At 41.5% G+C, this 22,586-nt stretch overlaps 1 protein-coding gene across 2 annotated transcripts in view; it reads right to left on the bottom strand.

Annotated features, from left to right (window-relative positions):
- ZNF385D (zinc finger protein 385D) overlaps positions 1-20,594 on the bottom strand; it is a 567,358-nt gene extending 546,764 nt beyond the window's left edge. Inside the window, exons 1-2 of one of the 2 annotated variants that reach the window (XM_082193430.1) lie at positions 20,462-20,594; positions 11,191-11,329 (exon numbers count right to left, since the gene is read on the bottom strand). The gene's annotated coding sequence lies outside the window, so the exon portion shown is untranslated. The remainder of the gene's footprint in view (positions 1-11,190; positions 11,330-20,461) is intronic. The other variant, XM_082193439.1, reaches the window with a different exon arrangement.
- Positions 20,595-22,586: the final 1,992 nt, after the last annotated feature.

Below are 22,586 nucleotides of genomic sequence, written 5' to 3'. Positions count from 1 at the left end.
TATATGAGGCAGCTTTCAGCAGTTAAACCCCTGGTCTAAAAATATAAAAGCTATCAGCAAAATAAAAACCACAGTTTCACTAGTTGAGAACCACGCATTGCAGCAGAGTTTTCCAACTCTATAATTCTATGATTCTATTACAGTATTCTATGATCATCATCACAAACATGGGTGTTGGGGGAGGGGGACTCTTCCCTTCCCCCAGAATGCTAAACGTATTTATTTATTTTAGTGTATCCAGACACCCACACATCCAGCTAGTCAACAAGAGGCTTAGAGGGAACTCAGATAGATTTAAAGGGATCTTATTGAGAGTGGATGCCAGATTTAGGAATCTGGATTTTCCTGGGCCAGCAAGCAGTTTAGATTAATGCTATTTGCTTTGATCAATGATGCTGCTTTGCCAAATATTACAAGATTTAGAAACCCTAGAAATACAATGGTGTTATAAATAAAGGAGTTCTGATGTTTTTCTGTGAAGGGCTAAAAGAAGTTGTGGATCATTATGACCAACACTCTTGAAGACTCCCTTTCTTCTTTAAAGAATGATCCACGGAGGGTTGCCATGGTGTCAAGGTTACTGCGGGTGTGCGAGGCCCTGCAAGGCCTAAGCACGGGCCGGAGTTCCCTGGGGCCTCCCACTCCATGGGGGCTGGAGGTATCCCCAGTGATCAGTGGCGTAGTGTGGGTTGTCAGCACCCGGGGCAAGGCAAGTAATTTGTGCCCCCTAACCCGTGGATTTGCGCCCCCTAACCCTAACCCCCAGATGTTGCGTCCGGCCCCCCTGCACCCCCCACGCTACGCCACTGCCAGTGATGAAGAACAGGCTACAGGAATGGAGAGGAAAACCATGAAAGCTTTAGAGAAGGGGCTGGGTCCTTACACATGCTACCACCCAAACAGTATGCTGGGACAAAGGAAGAACCCAACATAGTCCCTTCAATTACAGACAAGAGGCTTGTGGGCTGCATCTGTGAAGAGGACAACAGCACTGTGATCTGGTTCTGGATGCACAAGGGAAATCCCCAGTGCTGCCCCTCCTGTGGAGCCCATTACAAGTTGGTTGGCTACCAGTTGCCCTGATTTGGCTTCAAAGCTTTGCTGAGCTCTCCATTTATGATTTCTGGATACAGAGCTGAGCTACGTAGCTGTTTACTTCATGATGTATCACATTTCTTGAAACCTAATAAAGTCTTTGACTCATAAAAAAAATGATCTACTTTGTATTAGTATGTTTTTCTTTATGTTATGAACCCACAAACCACTGCCCCCCTCTCCCCAGGCAGATTCCATCCCCCTTCCCCCGGTGCACACTCACCAACGTCCTGCCAGTCCATGAAACAAAGTGACAAACCTTGGAGCCATCTGAGAAGATACAATCTTCACGATACCATTGATGGTTCCAGTCAAAGCGCAGAGTCCATAGGTCAACTGTACACCTGATGAGCATCTAATGCACTGCAGTTTATCCCAGTCAGCTGATGGAAATTTGCTGTACTTTTTTTTTAACTGTTTTATTAAATTTGCTTAATAACATAACATTATTATATATATTCTATAAACAAAGAATACAAAACACAATTCATTCATACTACAATGCATACCTACATAGCATTAATATATATGGAAATTTGCTGTACTGATTCACATATTTACATTTTAAAACAGAAGTCCATCAATAAAAGTTTTGCTTGACCTTCAGTGATGATCATGTTACTTTACTATAGTGATGTTGACTGGCTTAAACAAAAGCAGCACATCCTTAACTAAAATAAGCAGCAAATTGTGGATCAAGTCTTACTTAAGGATTAGGTACTGTATATACATAATTTCTCCTTTCAACAAGAAAACTAATTACTCCTATGCTAAAGGAAGAGTTATTGATCTGGATTGTAGAAGTTGGTATAATGTAGTAAAGAAAAGACCCTTTGTAGCAGCTGACTAAGAACACTACACAAATTCCTACACAAGTTCCCCCTAAAACAAACAATTATCCAGTGGGATATGACATCAGCTGGCTGTAAACACTTCAACAGCATTTTGAAAATATGATAATAATTTATCATAACATCATGATACAGTGATTACAGTAAGCGACCTGAAACAGCTATCATAGTGTGTGTCATTACAGATGCTACTGTCTATTTTTAGTTCAAGTGTCCAACCTTGAGAAAATCCATCCAAACAGTGTACTATACCAAGGCACAATTCCTGCCTAATGACTTTGCATCTTTGTTAAGAGGAAAAGAGTAGCAAAAATGTAATCTGAACAATCCAGAGAGGATGTTCAAACAACTTCAACATTACTTCAAGCATCAGTAGTGCATTTGACAAACGAGTGTCAACAGGTTTTGCCAACAATAATATTCATAACATACATACTACATTTTTACAGTTAGAATGAAATATATATATAAAGCACAGGTCCTGACAACAAAGCGCACTGCTGACTCAAATAAAATAGTACGTGATGCAGCAGAAACAGTGGTATTTCATGGGTTAGAAATTCTACCTACAGATCTCCCTATTTTAGATCTACACCAGAGATGGGAATCCCTTGCAGATGACTGCAGTGCCTGGAGATAGAAAGTCAGGTTGAGCATCTATAGCAGTGACCAGAGGAAGAATAACCGCTGGGAGGAGCACTGAGAGAAGAAATGCCATGGTGCATCTACAGCAGCACAGTTGGCTGCCTTTGTTGGCTTCAGCTGCCACAAAACATGTCTCTCCCCTATTGGTCTCTATAGCCACAGCCGGTGCTGCAACCTTCCAACAGTTTGACTCCATCCCCAAAAGCGCACTCCTCCACTGTTTCCTAAGACAGATGGATGCCAACTCAGGAGTGGGAAACCTATGGCCCTCCAAATCTGCCAGACCACATCTCCCATCATTCCTGACCATTGGCCCTGATGAGACTTGGAGGTCTGCAAGATATGGAGGGTTGCAGGTTCCCAACCAGTGATCTCTACAGTATTGTTGGAAGGGAAAACTCTGAAAGGGAAAAGGAGGACATTGTTGATTTAGGAAACCACAGGTTGCCTCATTACATTGTGGGGAATTATGGGCTAATTCAGTATGAGCTAATGGTGTCTGCTATCTCAATCAATTTCAGCAATACCCCTTCTTTAGAGTTCTCCTCACTGGAGCAAATGGGAGCTTCCCCTCCCTCCCACCATGCTAATACCAGCTGCAGGGCCTTCAATCAAGATTGGGATCACAGCAGGGGTCAAAGATGTGGACTCTCCCACCCTCCATGACATGGTCATCATCCAACTTAGTACCTCCTTCACACCGTCATCATTTGTGAATGAAAATCTTGCACTCAAGGGTAAACAGACGAAGAATGCAATGCGCAGTTTGACCCTGAATGTAACAGAACTGCAATAGGAAATCACATTCTTTAATGGGTGTCATTCATATAAAATATGCCTTTCCCATGTCATTTCTGAACACAACATTGTTTCCTCTTGTCCCATGGTGTGAACCTAATGAGGAGATTGAACATTTTATTAGCTGGAAGTGGCTCATCACCTAGATAACAGCCATTAGTGAGAAACGAAGGGAGAGGGATTTTGAATTCTTTTGTCCAACAGGCAAAATTCCTGATTGCATATAATATTTACAGCTGAACAATGATCCAATTCCCTTAAGTTGCTAGACAGCAGTTATTGGCATAAGGAATTAAAAAGCTGTCAAGCAGACAATAATTCATTGCCTAAAGATGAGTACGAAGCCTTTAGATTATGCCGTCTTGACAACTGTCATGAGATGCTAGCAAGAGGGCATCAAACTGTATTTCTTTAATTAACCCAAGTGGCAATAAACTGCTGCTCATCATTCAGGCACTGAAATAATATACTGCACAGGAATTGTGCTGTAGCAAAACAAAATGCTCCAAGGTTGCCAATGTTTGGATCCTCGAAAAGCAGTAAGCCTGCGTTAAAAATTAAGTTCTGTGCTTCAAACAAAAGCAGGGCTGGAAAGAAACTGCAGTAGTATTCGTAATGTATTACATCTTATTAAAAAAACCCGGTTTATTATACAACTAAATTTTCTGTTTGCTGGCTTTTTGTTATGCATAAATATTGTGTGGTCCATTGTTATGTTTATGTGCATTGTAGTAAACAATTTTTTCACCTTTCTCCAGCCCAGGCTGTAGTTGCCCGTTTTACTTCAGGGATTATTATGACTGGAGATGAGAAATATTTAACAAGGAGGGCTGGGTAATAACGTGCTAAGAAGGATATGTCCCAGTGGGGCTTTCAAGCAAATTTTGCTTTCCAGGCTCAGGTTAAATGAAATGCTTCCATATATCTATTTACAGTGGTACCTCGGGTTACATACACAGGTTACAGACGCTTCAGGTTACAGACTCCACTAACCCAGAAATAGTACCTCAGGTTAAGAACTTTGCTTCAGGATGAGAATAGAAATCGTGTGGCGGTGGCGCAGTGGCAGCAGGAGGCCCCATTAGCTAAAGTGGTGCTTCAGGTTAAGAAGAGTTTCAGGTTAAGAACAGACCTCTGGAACGAATTAAGTACTTAACCCGAGGTACCACTGTAGTTCATATAACGCTAATCTACCCTTCTCAACACATGGTGTTTGGAGGTGGGGGCAGTAGGCACAATCTAGCTCCCCCTCTGATCTGATATGTAGTTTGAAAGTCTGCTTTAAAAAATGCCCCTTTGTGGTGAAATGTGGACCTTTGGGGTATAACTGCCTTGATCTTTTATTCTTTACTAAACACCAGTTTTATCTCCCTTGTTATGTTTTATGTATTTCTATGTATTTGCCTATACCATCAGTTTTTTAAAAAATATAATCCTTGATCCTAGAGATATCCTTTGAGACAGCGAAACCATGATCAACCAGTTTATTGTAGAACAGTGCCAAAAACTCATGTAGCTGAATTTGTAGATGCCACAATTAATCTGTAGGAAAAATGGGTTTTATTTCTATAAATACAAGCTGGTTTTCATTTTCTCCCTATGCTCTTTTAGCTTACTTAAAATTCCAGGAACAACCTATTTAATTAATTTGATCTTGGAACTTTACAGATTTCTGGAATAGTATGTCTCTTGTTGATAAACTATTTTGATTGGAGGGGGAGAATTTTAAGTTTTCTATGAACTGATCAGAATTCCATTCAGTATATTCATGTGAGCAGCTCAAAGATGAAAACTGAGTAGGATTATTGCCAGTCGCTTTTCATTATCGCATCTTATCTAGAGTGTGATCCTAAAAAGATCCAGTAAGCTACAGATGGTTACATATAAGTAGGTACTATATGTATACTTTCCTTTAGCTATGACACATGTTTGCCATCTACATGCAATTAATTCTTAGGCTCTCTTATACAAATATTATGAATGCCTACTGTCATGCTTCAGAGTAGCTGGTTGATATTAGGCAATACTTTTACTGATATTAACCCTTTTATTTATTTAAGGGTGTTGAGCCCTCTAAACAAGAACAATTTGAAGAATACGTATGTTTCTATCTATAAATCCAACACACAGGAAAGATGTGCATAACTTGCCACTTTATTTTGTTATGCTTACTTGTTTAAGAGTTTTGTATACAGCCCTTGACATCAATATATCCCAGGGTGGTTCACAATAAGAAGTAACAATATGAACAATTACGTCATGAAAATGCTATCTAAAAACACAGCCAAAATGCAGCATTCTGTACTAGCTGCAAATTCCGAACCAACATCAAGTGCATCACATGAGTACAGTCAAGAGGTTACCAAGGCCTGCAACACTATGACTATGCTATCACTGTTATGGGAGTTGGTTTTGTGTGTGCATATTAATGACTGATAGGGATTTTGTATGTTTTTAAATGGTATAATGTACCTATGTTATGCTTTTAAATGTGTCTAGAACCTTTATGATGCAACAGTAAACCATATTCTAGTGACTTCAGCCCAAACTTTAGATTCTGCTGGTGACACGTTTTTTACAGACACTTACATTTTCAACATAGTTCTAGATCTTATCAGATTGCTACTTTCCAGATTTCATATTGATGTTAAATCAAATGCTGATAATGTGCCCTGAAGATGACATTTTGAGTCAACATTAACTTAAAACATTGAAAGTCAAAATACCATATGTTTTCAACACTTCCTTTCAGGGGAAATGTCATAGGTAATCAGCTTTTCATTCATTATAGCATTAAGACCAGGCCAAGAAGTCATGTTGCAGATTTCCAGGTGCAGTGATTACCGGTAATTAAATCAGTCCTGACCTCTCCGTGTTGCTGTACAAACTTGTCAAGTGACTTACAACCACCAAGAATCTAGGCTGCCACATGTTACAACTGTTTCCCACCCAACACACTTGTGCTCTTTCCACATACAGCCTTAATTTAGAATCTTCCAAGTACAACATGGTTCTCTGCACCCGGGAATGACTCTTCACTATAGAACAAAGTCTATGCATCCAGCTGTGACACTCTACCAGCTTAGCTTATTACTGTACATTTACTGGAGAAAGAGAGAGATGCATGAATGAGTCACCAGTCTTAGGCCTGCAATTTGGAATTCAGACTTGGGTTTAAAAAGTGGTTGTCACGGCTGCCTCAGGTCCCAGCTCACAAAGGACCAACGCCAGTTTCTCTTTATATACAAAGGTCTTTATTGAAGTCCATCAGTTGTTCCACAATAGCGGCGCGCAGCCGTACGTCTGTTAGCTTAGACCGTAGAAGTCCCTTCTGAGTCGGTGCCCCCCCCTACACCAGCTTAAGATGCTGGCTTTGCTCCACCCCCTCCTGTCTTTCCTTTTCCGCAGGGTCTTTCTGCCCGCTGGAGTTCCGCCCCTCCTAGATTCTTCCGACGCTGAATCTCCCGACGGCTCTCCCTCCCTCCTGCGGGCTTTGGGACCTGGCTCCTCCCCCGGGCTCTCCGTTTCCCCGCGCGCTTGCACATTTGAACTTGGCGCGCGCGCCCAGTTTCCAACCTTTCTCCTGGCGGTTACGTCACTCCCCTCACTGCTCCCCTCCCCTTCCGGGAGAACAGCTTGTTCTGACCTCTCCTCCGTTCCAGCCAACGGAGCTGCCTCTCCTGACACACTGCGCTCTGGAGGGGAAGCATGCCCTGATCTCCAGCTGCCTCTTCGGGATTCCCTGTTGGCTCCTTCCCCCTGATGAGTCCCCCCTGGGGCTCCTCTCCCCCTGGCTACAGGCGCCCCCTCCTGGGAATCCCCTGATTCACTAGAAAAGCTCATGGAGTCCCTTGGGCCACAGTCCTCCTCCTCCTCGCTGTCCTCGGACTCTGCCCAATCGTCCTCCCTCTCCTGCCTCCCATGTGCCTCTGCCCCTGAACCCCTGACAGTGGTATTCTATTCTTTTGGACCGTTTTCAGAGACATCATGTGTGACATTGCAAAAACATTGATGGGATTTACTAGGAAGACAAGGATGTTACATAAATTACCCTAACGTTCACATTATCTAGTAGCATTTCATCAGTAATATCAGGTTTAAGTCCATATGATGAACTCCAATATTTCTACACAGCACAACAGCACAACTAGAGTGTCTGATATTTTATTCCTTACATATAACCTTGAATAGACAGCTATCCACTGTATTGTTTTGGAATATGCATCTTCAGGTTAAACCTTTCTATGCAATGGCTTGGTTGGTCTAACACGGCCAGGCAAGGAAAGTTCAGAGTCAGAAGTAAAGCCTACAATGGTGATCTGGTTGACCAAAATGAAATCATCTTCCCTTTTATGGTTTTGCATTTTCTTGGACTCACAAAACAGACTACTGAGATGGGACTTACTTTGTCATTGGGACAAACAAGGAGGTCAGCTATCACTCTTCTCAGATTCCCATCAGTAAGTAAGGATTCACCCTCAAGTCTTTATTTCTCGGCATTCATCTGATCTCTCCTAAAGTATCTCTTCTGCAAGGAGCTTTGCATATGCTGAAGCATATGTATGTATGTTACATACGCATGTTATATATTATGTAACTAGCCAGTCTGACTCCATTGTTTTTATTTGTAAGCTTGTGTGCATATACATATGCTTGTGTGTTGAGAGAGTTGCCTTCCTATTTCCACCTAATAATTTTTTAATATATCTTGACATTTGGCTTCAGTGGTTTTAAAAGGCAATTATCTGGGATCCCACACTAAAACCTACCCTTGTGTGGAAAGACAGCACAGCTAAGCTACTTTTTAAAATTCTAATCATAGCTCACAAGGTTCTGTAAGGTTTGGGGCTTTGAAAACATAAATCCAAAGCTTCCCTCTTTCTAAGTCTGGGCTGGTGGAAAAGGTCTAGGAGAGTATGGTTCATAAACTCATTCACCCAGCTAAGCAGACTGGGGAACAGCAAGATGGCCATCCCACCTAGTAACAATTGCAATGCGGGGGGGGGGGGAGAGAAAGACTCTCATACAAAAAAGGAGTTGACCAGTAAGTGAAAGCCCTCCTCTACAGATCAGTCCATGTAGGAAAAGAAGTATCCCATCACACATTTGTTCTTGTAAAGACAGCCAGCTCACTTTCTTTCTGGCCCAGATATGCAAGCAAACAGCATCAATTAGAGAACATATCCAATGTAAGTGTTATGTGCCACCCCAGCGGCCCCAAACACACTGGAATCTATTTTGATAAGGCCTGTTTTTGTTATGGTAGAATGCAACCTGACAAGTATTGAAGTATTTGATTATTATTTTTTAAGAAAACCTTGTTTATCATCCCACTCTTACCACTGATGACACCATTTTTCACATGATGTTGCACCCAAAGGGATGGCATTGTCATATGCAAACTGCTGACAGGCAGAACAGATCATTACATAGCAATAGGTCTAGTGCTTAGAAGTCAACAGGATGACACGATTTAATGTTGGAGCACTGGGAAGTCGAGTAATGGAATAGGATGCAAAATATCTGATATATTTTGAGCATTGAGCACCAGATAGTTACAGTGACAAATTGCAAAGGGGAGCAAAGTACAGTGGTACCTCGAACATCTCCGTTGACAAACACTTCAGTTTTCAAACGCCATAAACCCAGAAATAAATGCTTCAGTTTTCAAACACGCCTATGAAGTCGAACATGCCACGCAGCTTCTGCTGAGTGCAAGATCCTGAGGCCTAGCTGTCGGCTATTGAGTTTTCGGTTTTGAAACGTTTCAGAACTCAAATGGTCTTCTGGAACGGATTACATTTGAAAACCAAGGTACCACTGTATTTGATGAACTTCCACAAGTTGTCCCTGATGTTTAAGGCACTGCACATATGTGTATTTAGGTTCAAGGATGGCATTATGATGTATTCTGAAGTCAAGTAAAAATTGCTAGTTAGAACCTTGCTCCCATAAAACATGACCGCCTGCTGGTGATGGCTTTGTGGACCTCTCTCAGTCCTGCTTGAATCTTAATCAAACATTTCAGAAGTTACTCATGGCCTCCTGCCAACACAGTGAGGAACTGAGGATGGGAAAAGTTCCAAATGTCTGGAGATTCACTTCAGCAAGGCAGGCAGAAATGAAACTTTCCCAGACCCTTGTGCAGACACCACCCTGGCTGAAGCTTACTAAACCAATGAAATATGCTTGAAGCAGTACAAGTAAACCTAAGAACTTCACTGCTGTGGTACTTTAGGGTTTATAAAGCTCCTGTCAATTTTCTAGTCATGGTACAAGAACTATGAAATGCAGGCCCTGTCTGCCAGATTATAAACAAATAGACACAATGACCCAGTCTAAGGAAAGTGATGGCTAAGTAAAAATCTTGGTGGCTTCAAGATCCTGCTGCAACTCTGCTATACAGAGCTAAACCATGGTCTGTCTTAGTGTTACGTCCAAACCTGAGCTCTTTGTCTGGGGAAACAAACCACCCAATAATAAATATTGGCTACAGCTCGTGGTTTGTCAGGAGTGAGACAAACTATGAGCCCAGATTTGGATGTAAGGCTAAGCTGAATCGTGGTTTGGCTTTGGGCGGCATCATAGCAGCATAAAGACAAAAGGAGGAGTAACACAGTCATGACTTTTACATGCAAACTAGAGGAGTATAAAAATAATGGTGTAGCAGCAAATAAACCAGCCACACTTGCAGGTCAGTCCTCTGCATATCTAATCAGAAATAATTTCTCTTGAATTCCCAGTGAAGTATGTATAGGATTTCAGTCCCAAATACCAGTTTTAAAATAAAGTTTACATAACGACTATGATTACTATACAACTCTCAAATCAGAGGTTTTGTGTATAGCAGATTTTACAGTCAGATTATTCTGCCTTTATTAGTTGGTTCCTTATATTCAGTAAATCCTTCCCAATAATTTGAGAGGTTTTAATTAATTCAACATAATCCTCTTTTTCTGGATTTATCAGTTATTTTACAGGGTTGTGGGGGATGTACATAGGTATAGATATAGAGTAAAGCATATTACTATATGAGAACTGAATGAAATTGTGATTCTAAAGCACAAAGGATAGGAAAACAAGTAATCTAAAGGTGTTTGCATTAAATCTTCTTATTGCTTTAATCATGTATTTTATGAAAGGAATAAATACTCACTAAGGACTTTTTACAAGCCAGAACTGAGAGTCTGGAGAATTAAAACATCAGAGATAGAATTAGATTGCAGTAAAATTGCAACATAAAAACAGGAAGCACAGATAAAATCAAGCAAGCTATTACTTTACCCTAGAATTGCAACATAAAACCAGTAGTCAGATGTATTCAAACCACCGAAGGGAATCAGAGCTCAGTTTAAAAGTAACAGGGCACAACTTAGGAAGAGATATTCCAAATGTTTCTAATATTGATTTAGCAATAGTGGACATACTATAAAAGAGATCCAACTTTCCAATAGTCAAAGTCCAGGTAAGAAGAGTTGGTGTATGCACACCATATTTCAAACTCAGCTATTCCCAGAACCAAAGTTTGAAACTATATCTTGATTATTGACAGTGGATATCAAGAATACTCAGCCCCAACATCCCAACTTGACACCAAAAAGCACAATGTTATTATTACTGTTACTAGTAGTTGCATGTGTTAGGCGCTTTGGACAAAAGAAAAGTCTCAAAGTGATATAATTTAAAATGCAAACAGATAAAAATCAATTTAGAAGCCAAGGCAAAGTGTAGACCAAAATTCCTTAAAGTGCACACCCAAAATGCCACGACAATAAGAGCAGCAATCAAAAATTGTGCTTACCGGTGTTGGGAGTGCAGCCAGAGAGATCTTCTGATACTCTGCTGAATCAGGTGCCAATCCACCAATCACAGCTGAGGCCAGTGGTTTTTCTTCACAAGATGTTTGGAGAAAAATCTCCCTGTCCTTCTGAGAAATCCAACTGTCAGGAGAAAAGAAAGCCAAAACACTTTAGAGCATGGATAGACAAACTAAGGCCAGGGGGCCAGATCTGGCCCAATCACCTTCTAAATCCGGCCTGCAGATGGTCCGGGAATCAGCATGTTTTTACATGAGTAGAATGTGCTCTTTTATTTAAAATGCGGGGCATAGGAATTCGTTCATTATTTTTTTCAAAATATAGTCCAGCCCCCCAAAAGGTCTGAGGGACAGTGGACTGGTCCCCTGCTGAAAAAGTTTGCTGACCATGCTTTAGAGCATGGGTAGGCAAACTAAGGCCTGGGGGCCAGATCCGGCCCAATCGCCTTCTAAATCTGGCCCACGGATGGTCCAGGAATCAGCGTGTTTTTACATGAGTAGAATGTATCCTTTTATTTAAAATGAATCTCTGGGTTATTTGTGGGGCATGATCAAATCATAACTTTTAATTCAAAATGTACAAAGTTCTCTTCTTTATTCCAGACGCATATAAAGTTAGAAGTGTGGCATTCCAACCCTCCACTGGTTGCTGAAATCTTCCTGCTCTGGTTTATTAATTCCCAACTCCCTATCCCCCATCTTCGTCCTCAGAACACTAACCAATCCTCCATTCTCTGCATTTTAAACAAAGCTCTCTTATCCAATTGTTAAAGTCTTCCTATATGCCTGTAATCACAAGCAGCTCCAGCCCACACCAGATGAGCACACCTACAAAACTGTGACATCCTATACAGGTTGCAGAAATCAGCCTGAGGTCTTGCATGTCTAACTTTGCTTTGCGCAAGGCCTCACAAAACATCTCTTTCTCTTTCTTTTGGCTTTTACTGATTGATGGGTTCCACCCAGTTGTCTTAATCATGACATAATCCTTGTAAATATATAAGTACATCAATCAACGGAGCAGTGGTAAATTTTGAAGTGCAGGAGTTTACTAAGACAGCCTCCATAGCTATGCACCTAAAGTAAGTCCAAAAATGCAGGCAGTTGTGCTGGCCATAATGCAACACACACTCCCCATTGACTGAAATCCATTTCAGAGTTTTCTGGAAGTAGACTCCATTGAACTCAGTAGTGCTTGCTTCTGACTACATAGGGTTAACGCAGCGAGCTTTAACAAAATACCTTCAGCTAGCTGAAATTCATCCTTTAGCTTTTCATGAGAAATGCAAGCGATCTTGCAAAGAAGTGCTACCATTTAAGCTGTCCCTGAGAAGTACAAGCCGCATAAGAGAAAAGGAATATAGTATCTATCCTCTGCTTGACTGTGTTCCTCATCCTATGACTCACTCCTCTATGCTAATCTGTCACAAACTAACCTGAATGCCTCATTATCACCTCATTCCCTTGCCAGAGCAAGAAGATCTGTCAAGTACCCTCAAGCAGATTACAGCATCAGCTCCTGCTTTGAAAAAGTCCCAGGTGGGCACTCTCCTGTGTCTCCCCTCACTACACATTACCAACATCCATGCAGATCATAGCCACTTAACCTACACGTAGCCATAACATCAAACGAGGATCTGATTTTGCTTTCTTTTGTTTGCTTATCACATTAAAATCAACATTAAAATTTCCCATAGTACAATTATGTTTCAGTACAGCACACTCCTAAGCATATTTGTTCAGAGGTAAATCCATAGTATTCAGAAGAAACTGGACGTGACATTAATTGCATGATTATTATTAACATGCATGGCTTTTGTTATGTAAATAACAACCACAGGGAAGCCTGAGCAGTCCTGGGACAATGGGGGATGGTGAGAGGGAGTTTAACTCTTTCTCCCCCTAGCACAATCTTGAAAGATGTTATTTGCATTTCAAGGAAAATCTCCACTACTGGGACTATGGTGAGGAAAGAAGCCCCCCCCCCCCAATCCTGCGGGTGCTATTTACATACAAAAGCCACACATGTTAATTGCATTCACACAATTAACATCATGTCAAGTTGGGCTGTCAATGGGGCTTGTTCACAAGTAAGAGTGCATCAAACTGCAGCTCAAGCAGAAATCTGGTAGGACTCTGGGCACTAAGCATACCACTCCCCAAAAGCTGCTGGGAAAACCAGAAACCACATTCTCCCTCTTTACAAAGGGTAGCAGAAGAAGGGGTCAAAAGGAATGGCCTGCTATCCATGAAATTCTTAAAAAGCCACTCTGCTGCAGCCACTCTCGTGAGTCATGGACCACAGAAAAAGAATCTCTTTTCAGCAGTAGAATCACATCATTTTGCTTTTTCCAGCTTGAACTGAATACATTGTTTTAAAAGAAAAATCACAAATGAAGGAAGGATGTCAAATTGGATAAAATGATCCAGATCTGGATATACTTTTCCAATGAAACATTTCAATCTATTAACCTAGCACAAAGATATCTTCTATATTTTCAGCACTGATGGATATCTATGTTATTAAGGGATACCATTTCAGGTTTCAAAGGGGTGTGAAGACATTGCAGAGTGAAGGCAACACACAAAGTGTGTTCTTGGATATACTATACAATAAGATGAAAAATAAAAATTATTAAAAATTCAGCACATGTACTGTTTTGTTTTGTTTTACTCTTCATTGCTTGACAATAAAGGTAAAGGTAAAGGTACCCCTGCCCGAACGGGCCAGTCTTGACAGACTCTGGGGTTTGTGCGCCCATCTCACATCTATTGGCCGGGGGCCAGCGCTGTCCGGGGACACTTCCGGGTCACGTGGCCAGCGTGACAACGCTGCTCTGGCGAGCCAGAGCCGCACACGGAACGCCGTTTACCTTCCCGCTGGTAAGCGGTACCTATTTATCTACTTGCACCCGGGGGTGCTTTCGAACTGCTAGGTGGGCAGGCGCTGGGACCGAGCAGCGGGAGCGCACCCCGCCGCGGGGATTCGAACCGCCGACCTTTCGATCGGCAAGCCCTAGGCGCTGAGGCTTTAGCCCACAGCGCCACCCGCGTCCCCATCATTGCTTGACAATAGCTGCTGCTAAATAGTTGGTCTTAAGTGACTGAAAAATGTGTCCTGAAATGTAGATTCCATCCTCCATTCTATGTTGTCTTTCACTTTTTATGCATAAGCCAGGAGCAGAACGCACAGTGCAAATAATTACAGTGGTGCCTCACAAGACGAAATTAATTCGTTCTGCGAGTTTTTTCGTCTTGCGAAGCACGGTTTCGGAAAAGTTTTGGGAAAGCTTCAAAAATCACCAAAGTCTTCAAAAACCTCAAAAAGGCTACCACACTGTGTGCTATAAGTTGCTCCTCGAAGTCAAGTCGCAACTGTATTAACGGTTTTAAGAAAAAGGAAACAAACTTGCAAGACGTTTCCGTCTTGCGAAGCAAGCCCATAGGGAAAATCGTCTTGCGAAGCAACTCAAAAAACCAAAAACCCTTTCTTTTGCGAGTTTTCCATCTTGCGAGGCATTCGTCTTGCGAGGTACCACTGTACTCAAAAGAGGCTTGCTTATTATGTGGCTGGCTTCCACCGATCCACCACCATCCACAACTCAACTATATTATTGTAAAACCTACACCTTTAAGAACTTTCCAGAATGTTCCGAAACAGGCTTGCCTACATAAAAATCCTTACACATCGTCCCCCATTTCAGGTGTTGACAAATGCTTCAGTCCCCACGTAAAACCTCAAACGGTTTTTCCCAAATAATAAATTTATATATAGCGTGTGAACATCTGACAACATTCATAGAGTAGCCCTGTTTGCAAGAGTCGAAATGTGTATTTGCAGGGAGTCTGGAGAAAGAGGCTATGAGCTGCTTTTGCATTCCTCCGGTTGTGATTGGTCCAAGCATCCATTGTACTTGAGATTCATGTGTGCCAGCTGTCAGTGAGCTTGCCAGCAGATATTATAGCAGCCAGAAGCAAAGCCCAATTTGGCACTGCACAGCTCATATGGTTTCCCCCCCCCCCCAGCCAACACTGGAGACATAAGGAGAAACTATAAGTAACTATGAAGGTGTAATATTACAGTTTTCCAAAGCTGTAAGGTTCAACATCCCAGGACAAACAAACAAACAAACAAACAGTTGCTGAAGGATTGCATACTGAAATAGACATACATTCATAGCAGTGCATAACACATGTGGAACCCAATTCAATTTGGTTATTCCTTGGCCTTTTTAAAACGCAGCACTGAACACTACAGTTTTATGCATGCTCACCGTCGAGATGAGTGTCAATTACTGTATATACATAGTCCTTAAAGGATTTATCATAGTGCATACTTCCTCCTATTTGACACTGCTACACATCTTGTTTTATTTTGTGTATATCTCTTTACTCATTTGAATTCTGCCACTTTGGTTAATGTACTTTTTATGAGTAATTCATGCTTCATAGCATTGCATTTACATTATTTTTTACCTTCTGTGACAAGGTTTTTTATACACAGAAACCAAGCTCTGGCAAGAATGGCCTGTCAAGAATACTAACAGCTTGATAGCTAAATCTTTCTCTCGGGAAAATGATTCATTCAGACAATATAGTCAGGCCCCTTTGGAGAAATATGGAGCAAATGGCAAGCCAGTTTGGTCTACAACCAAGAAAGATTCTGAGCTGATGGCAGTTGTCACCCAGAAGACACCATGATACTACTTATAAAATAAACACACCCTCACAAAGGCACCAAATGTAACCTTTTCCACTATTGTTCCAACTACCAGCATAGGTTCATGTCTTTGATTGCTTGCAGGCAAATATTTGACAAAGAATTACAGTATATGTATCTTTATAAGTGTGTACATTATATTTATTTATTCTAGTACTTTTAGGTAGCCGTTTAGGACAAAGCATTCCCAAGGTGGCTTCTGTAAAACATTAGAACACAACAACAACATATATGCGATAACACCTATTTTGCGATCACTTTACATCTTTCAAAAAACTACACACCTTTAAAACAACTGTATCATCCAAGAAGAGTAACAGCAACAATAGCAACACACCATTAAAATCAGTTTAAACACATAAAACATTTTTAGCATATCTTTAAAAGAAAGCAACAAAAACCTGTTGAAATACCTGTATTGTTTCTGAGCCATCTTCAAAAGTGGCCTCATAAAACCTGAATGTCCAGCAGTTAGCCTGGATGTCAGTTGTTCATGAGTAACCAAGACTAGATCTGCTCTCGCTAGACAGGTCATAGCTGGCATACCAACTAAAGCTAGGGGGAATGACCAAGCTGTGACTTGGCCCTTCAGGGGAAGTGCAACCCTATCCAAGACCAGTTGCAAACCTCCATCCAGATTAGTCAGTTTTCCCGCCCACTGCATCTCTATCTTGTCTCAATTAAGCCTCAGCTTGTTCGCCCTCATCCATCCCCAAACCACCTCCAGATAGTAGTTCAAGAGTTCAACAGACTCCCAGGAATGAGTGGGTGAAAACAAGAGGTAGAGATATGAGTCACCCACATATTGATGACGCTGCAGCCCAAAGACTGTGTTGTATATATACAACACAGATGTTTAAACTGGTTCTATAACTGCAGATAAATTGTAAGAGACAAAGCTCTCAGCAAAACCCACAGTAGCTACAGTCTCCCTGGTCCAAAATGTTCTAATTCAAAATGAGAATATCTCTACACTGCAAGAGAAATTCATATCCAACTTTCCTGGCCTCCAGTTGAACCCCGTGAATCAGATGATGGAACAAGACATGCCACAGCATATGGGAGCGGGGAGTGTTTCTTTGAACTCTTCCTTTGCATTGTTTACCAACCTAAACCAAAGTCTTCAGGACCTAATTATTCCAAAGGGATATTTACTTGTTGTTCAGCAGCAAAAGCTTCAGCAGAAAAGAGTCTGCTGTTTCTCTACCCTCTTCCCACCAGAAAAAAGAAAAGAAAAGTGAGAGTCTCACAGAGGTGAAAAAACTCACTGAACGCGGACAGCTGTAACAAAAAGTTACTTGGCTCTACAATATTTTCAATCAAGGTTCTTTATTGAGGGACTCTGAAGGGACTTGCAACAAAGGACTGATGCTCATACATCAAGAGGTATTCTGTTGAGAAAGCGGTATACAGGTTTTGCTTAAATAAATAAATTTATTTATTTATTTTTCAAATGAGCAACATTATGTAGAATTATTAATATGGCCATAATAAAGATTAGACTAGATTGTTGTCCTCTTTGGTTTATATTAAAATTGCACTGAGAAGCGTACTAATTTAATAGGCTGCATAGATAACTTTTAAAAAAAATGTGCTAAGGGTATGTGCTGCAGAATAAGGGCCAGAGCTTATGTGGTATGTAATAAACATCATCACAGTATAATTGATTTAACCAACCCAGGGACTTTGAGAAGAAAAATAAGATTATCTTTTAAATTATAAATAGTCCACTAATTACTTCTGGCTTTAGATTATCTTTATACAAATCTCATAAAGAGACTGTGATATTTCCCTCGTCTGCAAGAAATCAAAGTGGCCCATGCAACAATTTGCAAGGAAATTATATACTTAAGGTAGAACCAGCCGTCCTACCCAAAGGGATCTGTTAATAATTATGCAAATTCTCTCACCTCAGTATGCACATATTTGCGTAAAATATGTCTTGCTGCTATGCATATGATAACGTTTAATGCAGAACAGTTTAAGCAATATAATAAAATGGTAAAGCTTAATGATTCCGAACGTATAACTCAATGACCAAATATAATGGCTTGTATCAATGCAATAGTAAATTCCTATACCCTCTAAAGAGCTGTCAGCTTAATTTGTTTATTTCACACAGTTGATAACTTGCTTGCAATCCTGGCTAACTAGATTTCAAATGGATAGCTGCCTACAGCAATTATTTTAATAAAAGCTGAACATCTTGAGGCAGGGGAAACAATTAAGAGGGTGCTTGCTGGCCTCCCTGTATTTCAATCACTCTAAATTCCACACTTTGTCCCACAAAAACATGCTCTTCTTCAGTAATTTTGCCCTGCTTGTGATGCTGGACAACAGCTAAACCAGAGCATGAAACTGTTGTTTTAATAAAGGCATTCAGGAATGTCTTCTCTTTCCCCAGTTCCACAGCATTTAGGCATGTGCCAGACCATTAGCGCACTTAGCTCAGTGTCATCTACCCTGATTGGCAATGCCTCTCAAGGATTTCACACAGGAGTCTTCCCCAACTCTGCCCAGAGATGTCAGAGGTTGAATCTGGGACCCTGCACTTGCAATGGATGTGCTCTGTCACCGAGCCCATCCCTTCCTCTTCTGTATGTTGTTGCAAGGAACATAGCAGTCAGAATGGCAGAGAAGTGCAAAAGAAGAATGAGTGCAAATGCAAGGGGTATACAGTAAAATGTACGCAGGATTAGCAGAGTGCCACCTGGAATAGAACCAGGAATTCTCACTGCTCTTTGCAGTTGCCCCATGTGGAGAGCCACTAGATCTGTGGTTAGTGCAGTATTCTCAGGATCCAAACTGAGCTGACCTTTGGACTTTCCTAGACAAGGTTTCCTGTGCTGAGCCACGCCAAGCAATACAATCCAGCTTGATCCAGCCAAAGCGAAGAATGTCCGAATCAATGAATACGGTATGGACCATTCTTCAACTCTCGCCCATTGAAATCAGTTAAAAGGGCTTAACTTGGTCTGAATTGTAAATTTAGTATTCTCCCGCACATACAGTGTTATCTTGGGGAACATGACCAAGTTATCTCAGTGACAAGGAGGACTGCATAAAGGTAAGCGGGTGTTTGCTTGGGGTGTCATACGAACAAGCGCAACTTGCAATTAGACCCACGCATAGGTGATGCCTACAAAAGAGTGAGGCTTTTTCCTCAAAAACTGGTGCCTGGGAGTGGGGAATGACAGTGGGGTGTTAAGAGGACAGGCCTAGATACACTACGTGGCCAGCCCTTCATCCCGTAAGCTAGGATGAAATAAGTGTTGCAAGTGTTGCAGTAAGATTCAACTGCCGGTCTACTTGGCTTCTGCACATGTGCACCATCTGGTCCATTGTCTCCGGCAGCCAAGCTTGTGTTGGGCCAGCTCTGACAGCCCCACTGCAAAGCTGCTGAAAGCGGGTTGACCAGGGTGGTGGTCAATGGGGACTGAACTACAAGGGTTGCTTGTGGTGAAACACAACTTCCAAGCCCAGCTCAGCTAGCAATATATTCAGTCCACATTTTCAGCTCACCAACTTGAATTGTGAACAAGCCCTCAACCGCCATTTTAGCTTAGACAGCAGGAAACATTGCTCCCCAGGAGTCATCAGTTCAGCTTCAAACTCCAAAGCAAAAATGTGGCTAGTAAGCACTCGCTGCGGTTTCATGCAGCATTGTATTGAAGAGCCTTAAATCTGTCTCGTATGCAGCTTTTGGACTTTAGAGCAGATCTAAAGCAGCTAGATTCAGGAAGACCTGACAACATATCAGCAGGCAAAACCGTGTACATTTTAGGGTTAAAAAACTGAACTAATTTCTGTAGGATCTCTTTTCGGTAAATTATTCAGCACCATTTAAAACTGCTCAACTGCCAGATTGTACAATCCCCAATGTAACTTTTTGTTAGAAAACAAATGTTTAAAGACAAGCTTGGCTGCAGAAAGTGCTAATGAACTTGCATCTGGTTGGGAGAGGCGTAGCAGCAGGAGCAGAGGGCAGAGGAGATAACGAAACCCTTAACAAGGGAGGCATCAAGTCATAAAAACAGCAACACTTATAAATGACTTCTTTGTTAGCCACAGTGCTGCAGCCCCATCATCTGCGTAGCTGGAGCAAAATGTTGCTGAGAAGGTTGTAATCAGGCTGTTACAGACTGTTTTCACAGCTCTTCATAGGACTAAAACAGCAACTGGAGAATCAGGTTCTGGCATCAGATCTTAGCCTAAAAATTTACAAACACCCGATGCAACTGTGATGTGAAATAACAAGTACCTGCATGTGTGAGGATGAAGAAACAATTTATGGATAACATCCCTGCCACTGTCCTAAGTTCTGAGACTTTCACACTGTTCTACCCTATGTATTCTCATTAGCCATCCCATTCCCTAGACAGCGGTATGGGGTGGGGGAGAGAAGCTTGAAGCTTATGCTGCCCCCTCACCCCACAAACAGATTTCCTCATTATTTCCAGAGGGACAGCTATCTTTGTCTCTTGCAGCAAAAGTGGAAGAGTCTTGTGGCATCTTAAAGAGGAGCAAATTGATTACCTCATACATTTTTCTGGATCGCTTTATCAGATGCATGGTGCTGTCCTCAGTTGCAGGTAATTGTACCTGTGGTGTGTGTGCATATCTATATGTAGGGGGGGAGCTTGTAAGCAGAGAGGTCAGAAGGAGATGAAAGCCAGAAAAATAAGGACAGTGATAATTACCATACCTTAGTAACAGTAGCTATTTACAAAAAGAACAACCACAAAAAACATTTTACAATAGAGACATCCTGGAATTGTAAGCCAATTGACACATGTAGTGTGATAAAAATCCATTGTGGAGATTCAATCTGCAGCTGATGGTGCTGAACCTCTTGATGTATTGTAATTCAGCAGCTTCCCTGCTGCTGTCTCCCTTTGAAGATCTTTTGTTCAAAGAGGGCCATCTTAAGATTAGTTACAGAGTGTGTGCTGGCAGGCTGAAATGTTTCCCCACTGGCTTTCCATTTCTGAAGACACATTTGTTGCCTCCTCCTTCTGGATATCTGCATTTTACAAAAACAGGCCAAAGGGCATTGTTGGCAAATAATTGCTTACATGTCATCCTTAGATGCTGTGGAGGACGTTATCAGGTCCTGTAATAGTGCTGTCAGGGCAGCTTTCTGGGCAGAGCTGGCATCTGGGTCCATAACTCTCTTGAGTGTCATGTTGTTGATGGTAAATAGCAGGTTTAGGTTAAGAGGCTGTTTGTTGGTAAGTTTTACCCTCTTTGGATTTTTAAATGGATTTTAAAAATGGATTGTGCTGTGTATTTTCCACCTTGGATAAAGGGCAGGTAAGAAAAATTATGAATGAATGAATGAATGAATGAATGCAGGTCTGGCATCCAAGGCCTGTTAAAAGGAAATGTCATTGTCCAGGACGGACTGTAAATCATTGATGGTACAGCTGAGTGGTCTTAACCGTTGACTGTAAATTACAAGTGGTGGTCATTTTCTCTTCTAGGTCTGTACTGCAGAAGATTGTTCCTGGGTACCAATCTGACCTTGCTGGCCTGTTTTTTCACTTTGTTTGGTGGGCACTGTAGATTTCATCACAGGTAATCTATAACACAGTTGTCACAATCTAATGATAAGGAGTTCACATGAAGCATGTATACCGACAGTTAGAACCATAAAATGTGTACAGTCTTCTGTTTATTGTTTACCATACTGTTAAAATTCTTTATGGAAAAAATACTAATATTTTATGATTTTTATGACTTGTTTGTTGCGGAATTAAATTTTATTCTGAAAAGTCATGCAAGGTGAAACTTTTTTTCTAGTGCATATATTGTAATACCTTACACACAGCTTGCTCTTTAATTAAACAATTAAAAACAATTTTGAACGCAGAAACAAAACTGAATCCAATATAGGCACAGACTGGGATAAAGATCTCCACTTAAAAGGCTTGTTGGAAAACAATGGACTTCAATTGGTGCTGAAAATAATAATAATAATAATAATTTAATAATTTATTATCTATACCCCGCCCATCTGGCTGGGCCTCCCCAGCCACTCTGGGCAGCTTCCATAAAAACCAAAAATACAGTAAAAAAGACAATAGAGATGGTGCCTGTCTGATATGTAACTAGGTAAAAAGGTAAAGGGACCCCCTGACTGTTAGGTCCAGTCGCGGACGACTCTGGGGTTACGGCGCTCATCTCGCTTTACTGGCTGAGGGAGCCGGCGTTTGTCCACAGACAGCTTCCGGGTCATGTGGCCAGCATGACTAAGCCGCTTCTGGCGAACCAGAGCAGCGCATAGAAACACCGTTGACCTTCCCGCCGGGAAACACACTTTTTGGCGTGCTTTTGAACTGTTTGGTTGGTAGGAGCAGGGACTGAACAACAGGAGCTCACCCCGTCACAGGGAATCAAACTGCCAACCTTCTAATCGGCAAGCCCAAGAGGCTCAGTGGTTTAGACCACAGCGCCACCCACGCCCCTAGACTAACTAGAGGGAGCTCCAAAGGGAAGGTGCCACTACACTAAAGGCTCAATTCCAGTATCTTGCAGAACAGACCTCTTGATGAAATGATATGTGCAGTAGGCCCTCTCCTATGGAGAACAGTGATGGTATCCTTTGATAATCCATGGCACATCCTATATCCTCAAACTACAGATTGATGCCATCTTTGCT

Source organism: Podarcis vaucheri (assembly GCF_965113315.1).
Source record: "Podarcis vaucheri genome assembly, chromosome: 12".
In the NCBI taxonomy this organism is placed as follows: Eukaryota; Metazoa; Chordata; class Lepidosauria; order Squamata; family Lacertidae; genus Podarcis; species Podarcis vaucheri.
The sequence above is the reverse complement of the archived record's forward strand: the minus strand, read 5'-3'. Positions and strand labels throughout refer to the sequence as shown.